Source organism: Microplitis mediator, chromosome 2 (assembly GCF_029852145.1).
Source record: "Microplitis mediator isolate UGA2020A chromosome 2, iyMicMedi2.1, whole genome shotgun sequence".
Classification (NCBI taxonomy): Eukaryota; Metazoa; Arthropoda; class Insecta; order Hymenoptera; family Braconidae; genus Microplitis; species Microplitis mediator.
This window is the reverse complement of record NC_079970.1, coordinates 18,137,135-18,150,881: the sequence shown is the minus strand read 5'-3', so window position 1 is coordinate 18,150,881 and position 13,747 is coordinate 18,137,135. Positions and strand designations below refer to the sequence as shown.

Here is a 13,747-nt window from a genome sequence, read left to right as displayed (position 1 = left end):
CAATCGATAACTTCAAAAGAAAATAAGGTGAAGCGAGCCTGAACTAAATTTCGTTTTGGCCTCGAGAAATTTATCGAAAATTTGCTGTAAAATTGTAACTGAAAAATCACAATTTTTATTTTTTGCAATTATTGTTATGAGAAAAGTTTTCTTACACGAAAAAAAAAAAATAGTAGTGGCTACTCTCTGGGATAGTACTGAGTACTTTCTGTAAAAAAAAAATTTTAGACAGTACTGTATGCTATCTAGACTGTATCCACTACTCTCTGGAAAGTACTGAGTACTATCCCGGACAGTAGTGGATATAGTCTAGACAGTAGTGGATACAGTCTAGATAGCATACAGTACTGTCTAAAATTTTTTTTTTACAGAAAGTACTCAGTACTATCCCAGAGAGTAGCCACTACTATTTTTTTTTTTCCGTGTACGATAAAATAAAATATTTTTAAAAAAAAAGTTAATCAATTTTGCTATAAGGTAAGAGACTTAGCACCCGATCAGGGAATTAGTACCCGATCACTCATGTATTTGTATATCTATACTTACTAAATTTTACTAAATATATCTATATAAAAACATGGAGTGATCGGGTACTAGTTCCCTGATCGGGTACTTGGTTCTTCACCTTAATGATTTTAAATGTCTGCTCACAAAATAATTTTTTTACATCATGACAAAACATTTATTTATTTATTTTTTTCTTTTTCAAAAACATTATTTGAAAAGTCAAATAAAAATCACTCAGATTAATTGTAACTATTACATATTTAAATAATTAATTTTATGCATAACTAATAGCGATGTAGTTTTTTCTTCTTTCACTCATGTAATTTAAATGTTATGTATATTTTATCTATTGAGCACACTTCCGTATGCTTAATTACATAAAGCAAATACATATCACGTAAACTATATTTATTTATGACAAAAAAAATATCAAGTAGATTTCAAATCAACCGTAACGAAGTTATTCAACCGAATCATTTTTTTCCAGTTCTCACTTAAAGTTCACTTGCTATCAATTATTATTAATAATATATATATTGTAATAAAAATATAAAAACTTTTTTCATATTAAGATTTTTAAAAAACAGTAAACCGGTTTCATTGATATTACTAGTAGTTATGATAATAAAAAATGCTATTAGAATAATAATAAATCATTCTGACGTGTTAAGGTCATTAGGGTCATATAAATATATCAATAGTTATAAACAAATGTATGTAAAAAAAAAATTACTGTTATATTAGTTTTCAATAGTAATATAAGAAATGTAAATAAAAAAAAAAAATTTATGAGGTAATAAAAATGAAAAAATAAGAAATAGTAAAAAAACTTAATAAAAAGAGAAAAATAATAAAGCAGCAATTAACTTTCACGTGAAGCCTGATAAAACTCGCGTAGATTCTGTTGGTGTGAGAAAGGTGCTTCGAAGGAATGTGGAACAAATTTGCTGGCTGAAGCGATGAAAACTCCCGTTGCATTCTTCATGTCGATATTTTTTTTTTCCTTTCCGGTTTTAAAATTCGAATGCTTTTATTTTTAAATGTCCGAAATATAATTATCTATTGTTATACTTTAAGAATTTTGAAAATTTAATTTTATTGTTTTTGTAAATATTATTTATAGCTACTGATATTATTATTATTATTGTTGTTATTATTATTATTATTATTATCATTATTATTACGAGCAACCTACAGTCACTACATGACTGTCCGATTATTACTGCCAAGTGATTATTGAATATCGTTTGAATTTAGCTATTTGTTAAAATCTCTACTCTAAAATTTATCCTAGAATCTTTTGTTTATTTTTATTATCATTGAAATTTGAGAAAAATCTCATCATTAACTCGCAAACTTATTTGTTTCAATAATTGTATAGTCATTGGATTTTAAAAAAAGTCTACACACGGTCAATTTTTTTTTCCTATTCGTCTGATATATTTTTTTTCACTGATACCAACTTAAATTTGTTTAATTTTTATTATCAAAAAAGACATCGCATAGGCTAAATTTCTCTTATCCTCCTTAATTATATATATATATATATATAATAGTTATATATATTCAGTCATATTCATTGACAAAATAATTATAATATTAATTTGTTTAAATAAAAAAAATTACACGGAAAACAATTAACTGTTGCTGCAACAGGAGGCATTCATGTTGCAGCAACAGGAAAAAATCCTGTTGTAGCAACAGGATATTCCTGCAGCTGCAACAGGAGACAGCCATGTTGCAGCAATAGGATTAATACTATTGTTGCGACTTAATAGTAAAATATAATTATAAAAAATGTTGTGTCATTGCGTCAAAAAACTTAGTGTTACAAATTTTTGTGTTAAATATTTAACACTTTTATGTGTACATTTAAGATTTATTCTGTTAAATCAACTCAAAAAAGTGTTAAATATTTAACCCAAAAATTTGTAACACTAAGTTTTTTAACGCAATGACACAACATTTTTTACTAATTATATTTTACTATTAAGTCGCAACAATAGTATTAATTTTATTGCTGCAACATGAATGCCTCCTGTTGCAGCAACAGTAAATTTTTTTCCGTGTACGATCGTCGTTTTTCGCGCGTAATTTAAATGTAATTCAAACGATATAGATAAATTGAACTATCTCGATACTTGGCAATAAAAATGAGTTTGAATCATTAAAAGGCATGAAGTCAAGTCAAGATTTTTTTAACAATGCCAAATTTAATAACATCAACCAATTCTATCATATAGATATGGCTGGAACAAAATTTTCCTTATTTTCTCAATAATATTGATTATAAAATAATAATAATAATAATAATAATAATAATAATAATAATAATAATAATAATAATAATAATAATAATTATTATTATTATTATTATTATTATTATTATTATTATTATTATTATTATTATTATTATTATTATTATTATTATTATTATTAAATTGATTAAACGGTCGAGTAATGGCCTATAGCATACACTCGATTAAGTTCGATACATATTCAAATCGAAGCTCCTGATGCTTTGGAATGCTGTCCTGCCACCTCGTGCGCTCTGTTATAACGGTACCGAGTTGAATTTCCTGATGATATCCTACAGGCAAACTATATATAATATATACAACTGACCCATGTGTATTACACCTGTACACTATACTGTATAACGAGATATTATTATCCAAGTTGAGTGTAATAATTCATACAACATTATGATTAATATATAATTTAAGAAATTTATCTCATTGCAAATATCATTAAATTATTTCTTAATAAAATTTATTCATACATTTTAAATATATAATCCATTGTACACACGTGTTTTTGTTATATATGACCCCTCGTGTCGTGTACTGCATACACTTGTTATAACAAAGAAATTATAATTTTTAAATACCGTTTTACTATTATCAAATAAAATATAGCGAATCACGAACGAAAATATTAATTTCAATTTGCGATAAATAAAATATTTGCAAAAATCTTCAGAAACAAAAAAATTAATTTTGTACTTCAGTCGAAATCAAATTAAAAAAAATTGATGATAAATTTGAACAAATAAAGTTTTAGTTTATTTTATAATTTTGATATTTATGTAACGAAAATAAGTCATAAGTGTGTTGATAAAATATTTGAGGATTGATCAATAAACTGAAACTTTTAAAGTTTGAGGAAATAAAAAAAAATAACGGGATGATTAGTTGAAGAAGTAGAAATTATAACATTTCTTAAGCTTTAAATTTCATTTCACACGATTTAAAAATTTTTAATTGTGCAATTTAGTTAAGTATTGACCTAAAAATACGGCGAGTTAAACTAAATTTTAAAGTATTAAGTATTGAAGAAATTATTATAATAATATGGTTACTATCCTACGAAAATGATACAGATACCTATGAAACTCTATTAAATTCGAAAAAAAAGAGAAATTGTTTATTCTCGAAACTTGAACGCGCTGAAACATAATCGAGTAATGACGTGTCATTAAAAAGTTATTTAACCGTAAATTATTTAGTAAAATTTTATTTTTGTATTTATAAGTATTCGTAAATAGTAAGAATATATTTCTGACGTACAATAATTTTTAAATTTACCGCTAATCGTGCAAATTTTTTTATTTTCGAGGATATTTGTCATTCAGATTTAAATTCATAAGTTTTATACACAAAAATTTCTCTTGCAATTAAAAAAAATTCAATTATTGCCTTTAATGGGAACACGGTGTAATTAAATTGATAATATGTTTCATGTAATCAATCAAAATATTTAATTAAATTTTAATTAAAATAATTTAAAAAATACAGTACTGATTTTTAACTTCCCGCTATGAAAATTTAAAATTTAAAAAAAAAAGGAAAGTTATTGGTTTCGGACCGATTTTCTAAAATGGAGTTTTCATGAGATCTCGACGTTTTGAGGTCCTAGGAAGCTACTCTGACTATTTCCGGATAGACGTCCGGCCGCGCGTGTGTATGTGTGTGTGTTTGTGTATGCAAACTTTTTTTTTCCGACGATATCTTTGGAACGAATCAACCGATTTGAATGTTTTTGGCGACAATCGAGAGGACTCACCAAGACTTCGAACTGATCAGATTTTGGAGTCGGTCGATCTTGTAGTTTACAAGTTATACATAAAATAAAAATCAGAAAAAAAATCTCAAGTTTTTGGTGCATAATTCGTGAATCGCTCGACCAATTTGTTTCTACGTTTGATCAAATCTAAGTCTTAACAAACTAAGATATCAACGGACAAAAATAACTTTTCTTTGAGTAAAATGTAGGTTTTTCCGGTCCAATCGTTTTTTGAACTCATAGAGCTCAAAGGTTTACTACTATGTAATTATAAGAATAAAATATATGAATAAGTTAAAGTATGATCATATTTAGATTTCATAATTTTTTACGATTTGAATTTATGACTCACTTCAAGTAATTCGTATTGAATTTTAAATAGCGTAATGACAAATGAAGAAGTTTACATATGCCCGCTGTATTACATACGTTTAATAGAATATTTAATTTAAATTTATTAAAAAATAAAATAAATATCTACTCACGAGAAAATGTAAATCAAAAGCACACCGAATAATTGAAAGTGATTTAATTAATTGACAATAAACTTAAATTCATAAAAATTTAATCACTGTATATTCCAATCACAATGCAAGTGCTTGTAGATTAAATAAAAACAATTATGTTTAATAAATAATTTAAATAAAATGTTGAATAAATTCAAATAGCTTTAAATAATTGAAGATTTAAAAATATGTGCACAGATAAAAAGGATTTTTCGGTCCAATAAATTTTTATTCACTCCAAAAAAATTTTCACTTGCCCCAATAAATTTTTTGCATTATGAATTAAAAACAAAATTTATATTGGGGTAAGAAAATATTTTTAGGCCAAAAAACTTTTTCTAGTCCTAAGAAAATTTTCATTTTCACTTCATAATGCAAAATTTTTTTTGCGCCAAGAAATCCTTTTTTTCTGTGTGCAAATTAAAGGAATCGATAAACAAAACAATAAATAAAATAAATGTGATAAATATAATTTGTCAAATTATTTTACACAAAATAAATATAAATTAAGCGTAATTTAATTTGTATAGTTCTCTATCTCTATTTGTTTTATTTAGAATTTCATGGATGATAAAAAATAAACTAGTAGTCGATTAGGACAAACGGACTCAATCGTCCTTCTCTGTGAACGAAATATTCTTAGCACGCTATCTTACAAAGACATAACTCGACATTTACGAAATCCCACCTGTCGGAAGATGCTTTTCTATCTCCTTTTTAACCACTTTAACCTTCACTTCTATTCTTATCTCATCTCATATCGCATAAAGATAAACTCTCCTTATTCATCCCATTCTTATTTTTTTTACATCATAACTTGAGCTTTTTTTTTATTTACATTGAAATTATCCAATCATAAATTTTTATTTACAAGTTTATTGCTCCGATCAATCACGATAATTCATACGATACTGACTATTTATATTTTTAATCTATTAAATTTATTATTTTTATATTGTAACATTTCTTTATTAATAATGAATTATTTATTTCATTATAGTAAATATTTTTAAAAAATATTAATCGGGTTAAATTTACTAATGAAAATGTAACTAATTATTTTGTTTTAATATTTCAACAATAATAATCGTATTAAATAGAAGAGACCGGGGCACAACGGAACGCCTCAGCATGTAATTAATTCTTGTGGCTTTGCGTTGAATGCAATCCGTTTTATGTCAAATGTAATTGTCATCATTTTAAACAAATTTTAATAAAAAACATTTTTTTTCTGAGATGCAATGGAATCTCTCAACAAAAATTATTGAAATTTTTTAATTCATTTTTTTTTCTAATTTTAATTACTATGAATACTTTCATTTTATTAGCATTAAACAAATCTATAATTATTTACAAAAGATTTTAAAAAAGAATTCTTTTTTTGATGCAAGAAGAAAACATTTTTTTTTTTCTCGTTGAATTTTTCAATTGACCTATTTTACCTCAATTATTTTGATAAATATAATGAAGTACACAGAAAAACAGAATTCTCGACTGAAAGTAAATATTTTTGATTCAAGAAAATTTTTTTGAAAACCTCAATTTTCTCGGATAAAGTAGAAATCTCCTCTGACCAAGACGAATTTGAGCATTCGTTTATAATTACCGCAATTCATCTTTGGCAGGAATTATTACCACGTGAAGTCATAAGCTCACAGAGCCTCAAAGCTTTTAAAAACAAAGCGTTTGAGTTCTTTCTTAATTTCGAAATCAATGGAAATACTACTGGTATTGGCTCTCTTTTAGCATAATGAAATAAAATATTGTGATAGGCAAAGTTAAAAAAATTTTGTTTGTAGTTTTTTTTCGAGAGTGAGATACTCAACGTCTAAAACTAAACGTTTGAAAATTGTTAATGGTTTGCATTGTTGGAGTTTCATAGTCTTATTATAGAATTCTTTAAGAATTAATGTTAAAGTCTTATACGTGATTTAATATAAATATAAATACTAATAGTGTAAATTATTGATACTAATCAATGTTCATATTGATACTGTTAATATTGTTTTGTATATTTGCCATTCGGCTTAAGCCTTGGCATTAAAGCAATAGTTGAATAATTTTTGTTAAAAATATTTGATTGCGTGACAAAGGATGAAACAAGACAATTTCAGTCAAAGGTGCAGTTGATTGCCGATCAAAGGCGAGGGCTGATATCGCCCGAAGTCGGGAATCGTGTTGTGATCCCGTGCCACGCACTATATTTTTCATATTACCTGCATTGACACTGGGAGTTTCAATGTCTGGAGCCAGTAGAAACAGAATAATTTCTGATCAATACCACGGCACAAAAATAATCCAGTATTTTACGGTACTGCACCGAAAGTTTAAATTCCTGTCCAGTTTAGAGGGAAGAAAGCCGTTTCCTTCTTTAATGAGAAAACAGATGATAAAAATTAGCACATGCGCCATTCTTTCCACAAACAGAGACAAAAATTTCAACTTTTAATAGACAATTATACACTCGGTTTGGGACCACCTTACTTTCCTCCTTGTATAGGTGTGTAATATACTATAAATATGCAACTACACGGAAAAAAATAATCGGTAGCTGTTACCGATTATTTCGGTTCTACTGACGAATTTCGGTGGACATAAAAAAACTATTTCTGAGGGATGTTACACGGGATGTATGTACGAGTGTGCATGTGTGCACGCCTGTGTGTGCATGTGTGCGCGCGTCGGCGAGTGTGTCCGCACGTGTGCGTATGTGCGTCTGTGTACGCGTGTGCGTGCGAGTACGCGTGTGTGTGTGTGAGTGTGTGTACGTAACTGATATAAAAAAAATCGGTAAATGGCTACCGATTATTTATTTCCGTGTATAAGTAATTTAACAAGAAAACCAATGACTTTTCATTAATTTAATAATTTGTTTAATTGGATTCATATTATTTTAAAAATTTTCCAAGTACAACTGTCAGTTTGGTAGGTTATTAGAATAACATAAGTATTGAGAGATTTACAATAAATAGATGCAATTCTGAGGGAGATGAAATAAAGTCAGAAACTAATTTAGCGGGCAGAAACTAATGAGTTTCTTCCCTGGGGAAGAAACTGATCAGTTTCCACCCGTTAAATCGCATCGGTTTGAAATTGGCTTATGTCGACTGGCAAAACAAGCATTCAAACTTGCAGTTTCAATGCAAATGATATGAAAAACATTATTGTTTTTAACAAATTTATTAGGGATTCTACTTTAGGGGTGATCTATCGCGCCCCACCTCTTAATTATTCTAAATTTAAATAAATTTAAATAAATATAAATAAAAAATAATTTCTTTAAAAAATAAATAGAATTTCAGAATACATTAACGTTCCGTCAGTCACAAGTGAAAACGGAACTTCACAATCAGACACAACTTCAATCATTGAACTGTTGGTATTTTGATTGAAAATAGTATTATATAAATTTACCATTGCACACAGAATTCTCGTTTTTCACTCGGGTTAAAAAATTTCTTTGATGAATCACAAGGTAAAAAACGACGAAAATAAAAAATTTTAGAGTAGAAAAAAAAAGTTAATAGAATCAAAAATATAAATGCATTTCTATCAGACGAATGCACACAGTCGATTTACCCGAGCACGTTCAAAGTCTATTTAGCAATAAATAATTGACTAAAGCTATAACAATATAAAATAAACAGAAATTAATCCGAGATCGCGTTGCTACAGAAAGAAGATGATAGAGGACATGAAGATCGGGTTAGAGAAATGAAATTACAGTATCCCTTCCGGCGTGTCCGTTTATCACGTTCGTTTTGATTTCAGAAGCGACGAGTGGTTCACACAGCCACAAGCCAGACTATTGCATTTATATATATATGTACTAACCCTTTGTTTTTTTTTCTTATTTTTCCTATATAGATATAGAGGTAGGGAAGGGCTAAGTATTCGAGGACTTAAATACGTACAATCTTCGTTTTTTTAATGATGTTCAAAGTAAATGAAAAAAAAAGTTTAATTTTTTGCGGGCAAAATGGGATACCCCTTAACAAGATGAAACAATAATTTCTGGATTTTAAATAAATTTGATTGTTAAATTTTCTTGTAAGTAATTTACATAAAGAAAAATTACATTTCACATAATTATTGAATGCAAAGAAAGAAAAAAATTTTTTAATAGTTTTTATCATAAAACACAAGAAATTAACATTTTGCGACTGACACTTTCGATTTTTGAAAAAGTTTAACTTCCTAATTTAAAGTGTTAATTATTAATTACTATTTATTATTAACTTCAAAGTAAAAAATTTAAAGTTGTTTTAATTCCAAAGAAGATATTTTTAATAACGCAATTATATATTACTTAATGTAATAGATTGAAAAATTATTAAAAGTTAATTAAATTTCAAAATTCAAAAAATTTTAAATATTTTCAAGTTGATTATTGAAATACATCTGAAGTAATTTGTCACAGAGTTCTTTTATTGTAAATTGATAAGAAAAAAAATCAAGTTGATTTCATACTATTTTTTTTACAAAAACAAAATTTTTTGAAAACGGTGAAGAACAAATTCAAAATAATGCTCAATTATATTTACAAAATTGGTTTTGGAATGTTTTGCCACCCCCTCCCTTACCCGATTTGGGCCCCTTTCCTTTATATATTTACACATGTATTTATATAACTAAACAACTGCTGTATCTAATCGTTAAACTGATTAATGTAAATAATTACTCTAAGTTCATTCACGATTTGAAATTTCTTTTCTCATGACCTTCGAGTATTTTTTGTGCTTTTTAATAAAATCAATTTAATTTTTTCGATCCTATATTTTATTGTCCGTAAAAAATAATTTTAAGTAAAGAAATATTGTTGATTAAAAAATTTACTTAGTTGATAACTATCAATTGTAAAAAATACATTTTCATCCCAAAATTGTATTCCCACAAAATATGAATTTTTTTTTCTAAATTTAATTGGTTAAAAAAATTATCGAATCAAGAGATCATTAAATTTTTGATAATCCTTCTAATTGATGTAATTTTGTTTTATCACCAACACTAAATATGAGAAAAATTGGATAAAATAATGAGTCATATATTTTATTTTCAGTTAGATAAATGATAAGATTTAATCTCGTATTGAAAGAAATATTTTTATTTAGCACACGTGTGATTTTTAAAAATTTATTTATCACAGATTTACTATTTTATTTCAAAATATATATGTATGTATGATATATACTTGTATAGATGAAAAGATCATATGTCTCGGTATGAAATTTAATGAGATGCACTCGAGTCAGATAAAATTTCGATCAAAACAACTTTAACTTTGCTGACAGATCAAACATTTTTTTCAGTAAATTCAAATTTTTTTTTTTCACTTTCTCTAGTTTTTTAACTCAAATACTACCAGCCAATTACCGCAAACTCTTTCGATATACATTTATATTTTATTTATGTTATGTTATAAATAATTAAATGCGCTCGTTTATATATTAGTTCTAAGTAAATAAATTATATTTTATTTTTCAGTTACTCATTAAAAAGTAAAACGCGAATTCAAGTTTAAATAAAAAACGATTATTTTTTTTTTTTTTTTTCTATAAATTAAATTATAAATTTAAAACAAATATTAAGAAAGATAAAAGTTTGATTGGTAGAAAAAGATGTTGCAGAGAGAGGCAACTGTGGTCAAACGATTCAGCCAAGTACTTGTACAAAAGTTTTTAAATAATCATAACTTTCGAGTACAACCGCATACAATTATTTCCCGGGTGAAATTGCAGCTGTGGTAATTTCGATCGTTTTCGACAAAACCATTATTTGTCACTAAATTCACAGGGTAAATTTTTTTTTAAACAAAAGTAAGAATAAAAAATAATTCAAACTTTTAAATACAAAAAAAAATTTGAATGAACTTCAACTGTCACACATACAACACAAATTTTAATAATAACTACTTATGTATTATATTTATTTTTTAAAACTCACCACTGTATTATTTTTCAGATGTCAATCACTATTTTATGCAAACAACAAAATTATTATTTAAATTTTTTAATTATTTATTTTGTTATGATAACAAATAACAAATAATTTTTATTTGTTTGTAAGAGTTTTTAAAAATGTGAGCACACACGATAAAACTTTGAATTGAATAGATGGAGAGAGTCTGAGGCCACCTTCCATCGAGAGGCGCGCGAAGCGACTGAGCCAGTAAAGTCCCCACTGTACACAGAAAATCCCGAGGTAGTTTAACTGCTGGTCGGCGCACCCGTTCTCATGGACCTCTGATTCCAGGTCGATCATTCACTAATGTTATTTAACTTTATTTCATTTATTTATTTTTTACTTTCCGCTGTGAAAATATAAAACTTTTAAAAATAAATAATTTTATTAAATTCAGTAGGATTTTTAAACAAATTTTTTTTTTCATAATTTATCACATTTTTCACATCACGAATTACGGAATATGACAATTTAAAAATATATAATAATAGATATTTATGATACTGAAGTTAAGCGCTGCTAATAATTTTTAGATTTTTTTTAAGCGATAAATTATTTTTAATAAAATATTTGAAAAAATTTCACTTATAGTTTATTAAGTTTTCTACCTGCGTATATTTTTAGTTTATTTTTTGAAAATAATCATAAAATTATTAGACGTCGGTTAACTTCAGGATCATTGGATATTTAGCACGAACGTGAATGTAGCAGACAACAGAAAAATTTAAAATTATAAATAGAGTAAATAATTGATAAAATAAAATTTTAAAAAATGCATATTCAAAAATTTTTAAATTAATAAGTGCATTTTTTATAAATATTATTTTTTAAATTATTTACTCTGTTTATTTATAATTTTAAATTCGTCTGATGTCTGCTACATTCACACTCGTAAATTTGGTATATTTGAGGTGGGATTTTTTCAAGTAAAAATTTTTAAACTGATAAAGTGTTCGAATTAAGCAAAATGGTAGAATTTAGTCAAGTATAACAAAACTTTTTTGAATTGATTCTAGAAAATTTTTATGTTAAGATTTTATGATTCTGAAGTTAGCAAACAATTAACAATTTTTGAATTTTTTTTTTCAACAAATCAATTACAAAAAAAAAAAACTAAAAATATGCACATGTAGAAAATTTAAAGAACTACAAGTGCAATTTTTTAAAATATTTTTTTTTTATAATTTATCGTTTTGAAAATAATTAAAAAATTATGAGACGTCGGCTAACTTCAGTATCATTAGATTTTTAGGGTCAGTTTTTTGATCCGGGTTTAAATTATTATTGCTGGTATATCTATATATTATTAATGGATAGTATTATAGATATTATTATTAATTATACTATAACTATTATTTTAAACCCAAATAAAAATGTACCCGACTTCTAAAACTGGCTCTCAATATTAATAGAAAATTATTTGAAAATATATACAGTTAGAAATTTTGTGTATTTGTGTTTAAGAATTATTTGGTTAAGTTTTTTGTTGATTTTTATCACAAAAATCTGTTAATTCAACAAAAACCGTTTGTGTTAGTTTACTTTACCTGATTTTTTAATCTCATCTGGAATCTGACACATTTCTTGTATTATTGGAAAATTAACACAAAATTTGTGTTGTTTAGCTGAACACTCCAGCACATTTCTTCATTACTATAACCAAGCTAAGACTCGTAGCAGCATTGTCTGCAAGGAAACTTGGATTATAATTTATTTACAATTAAATATAATCATAGATAACTTCATATTTTTATGATTAGGTTCAATGATTTTTTTATTCTCTACTAATTGTTTGCTAAATTGACATAAGTTGTACTAAGGTTCGATCAGTACACTTGAGTTGGTTAGGTTATGTGCTTTTATATTTATTAGTTAAGGCCATTCTCAAACAGTGACTCCCACTTTTGCACACCTCAAGCGCGAAAGCGCTAGGGATGCTTTACTGACGGTTCTTCCTCGTTGACAATTTTTTTAAAATATTCAATGACTTTCAATTGTATGTAATGACTGTATTAAAATTTTTATAATTAATTAAAAAAAAGTTTAAGCATTAACTGAAAAAATGGCAACGCAGTTACAATTTTGCTGAGACAGATTTGAAAAAAAATTATTTACAGTTGATATTAATTAGGAGTTAAATAAAATTTGTTAAATAAATTCCAGTAAAATCTTCATGTCAGTATTATAGTTTGGAATGTCAAATTTTTTTGGCTAAAATTTATTCAATCAATTTCGTTTAACTCCTTATTAATTTTAACTGTGAGTAATTTTTTTAAAAATCTATTTTTCGACGAAATTGTAACTGCGTTGTCCTTTTTCAATTAATGCTTCAATTTTTTAAAAATTAATTAATAAAATTTTAATACTGTTATGACAGTTCAAGGTCATTGAATATTTTAAAAAGTGGGGGGGGGGGCCTGTCGAAGAATGCCCTTAATTTTAACATGAAAAGTCTGTTAAATTTACACAAATTTTCTGTCAAAATAACAGAATTTGTGTTCAATTATTTAACATAAAATTTTTGTTAAAGATCAACACAAACACAGTGTGTTAAATTAACATAAAATTTCAAACTGTTTACACACAGAGATTTTGAAAAATGCTTCATATTCAGTATCTAAAATTATTGTCTGTTGATATTTAATTTATTATTTGATATATTTCTATTTTATAATTTATCGGTTCAAAAAAAATCAAAAAATCATTGG

At 26.1% G+C, this 13,747-nt stretch overlaps 1 protein-coding gene across 2 annotated transcripts in view; it reads right to left on the bottom strand.

Moving 5' to 3' along the window:
* LOC130678721 (GATA zinc finger domain-containing protein 14) overlaps positions 1-12,835 on the bottom strand; it is a 162,364-nt gene extending 149,529 nt beyond the window's left edge. Inside the window, exons 1-2 of one of the 2 annotated variants that reach the window (XM_057486152.1) lie at positions 12,587-12,835; positions 11,022-11,404 (exon numbers count right to left, since the gene is read on the bottom strand). The gene's annotated coding sequence lies outside the window, so the exon portion shown is untranslated. The remainder of the gene's footprint in view (positions 1-11,021; positions 11,405-12,586) is intronic. The other variant, XM_057486151.1, reaches the window with a different exon arrangement.
* Positions 12,836-13,747: the final 912 nt, after the last annotated feature.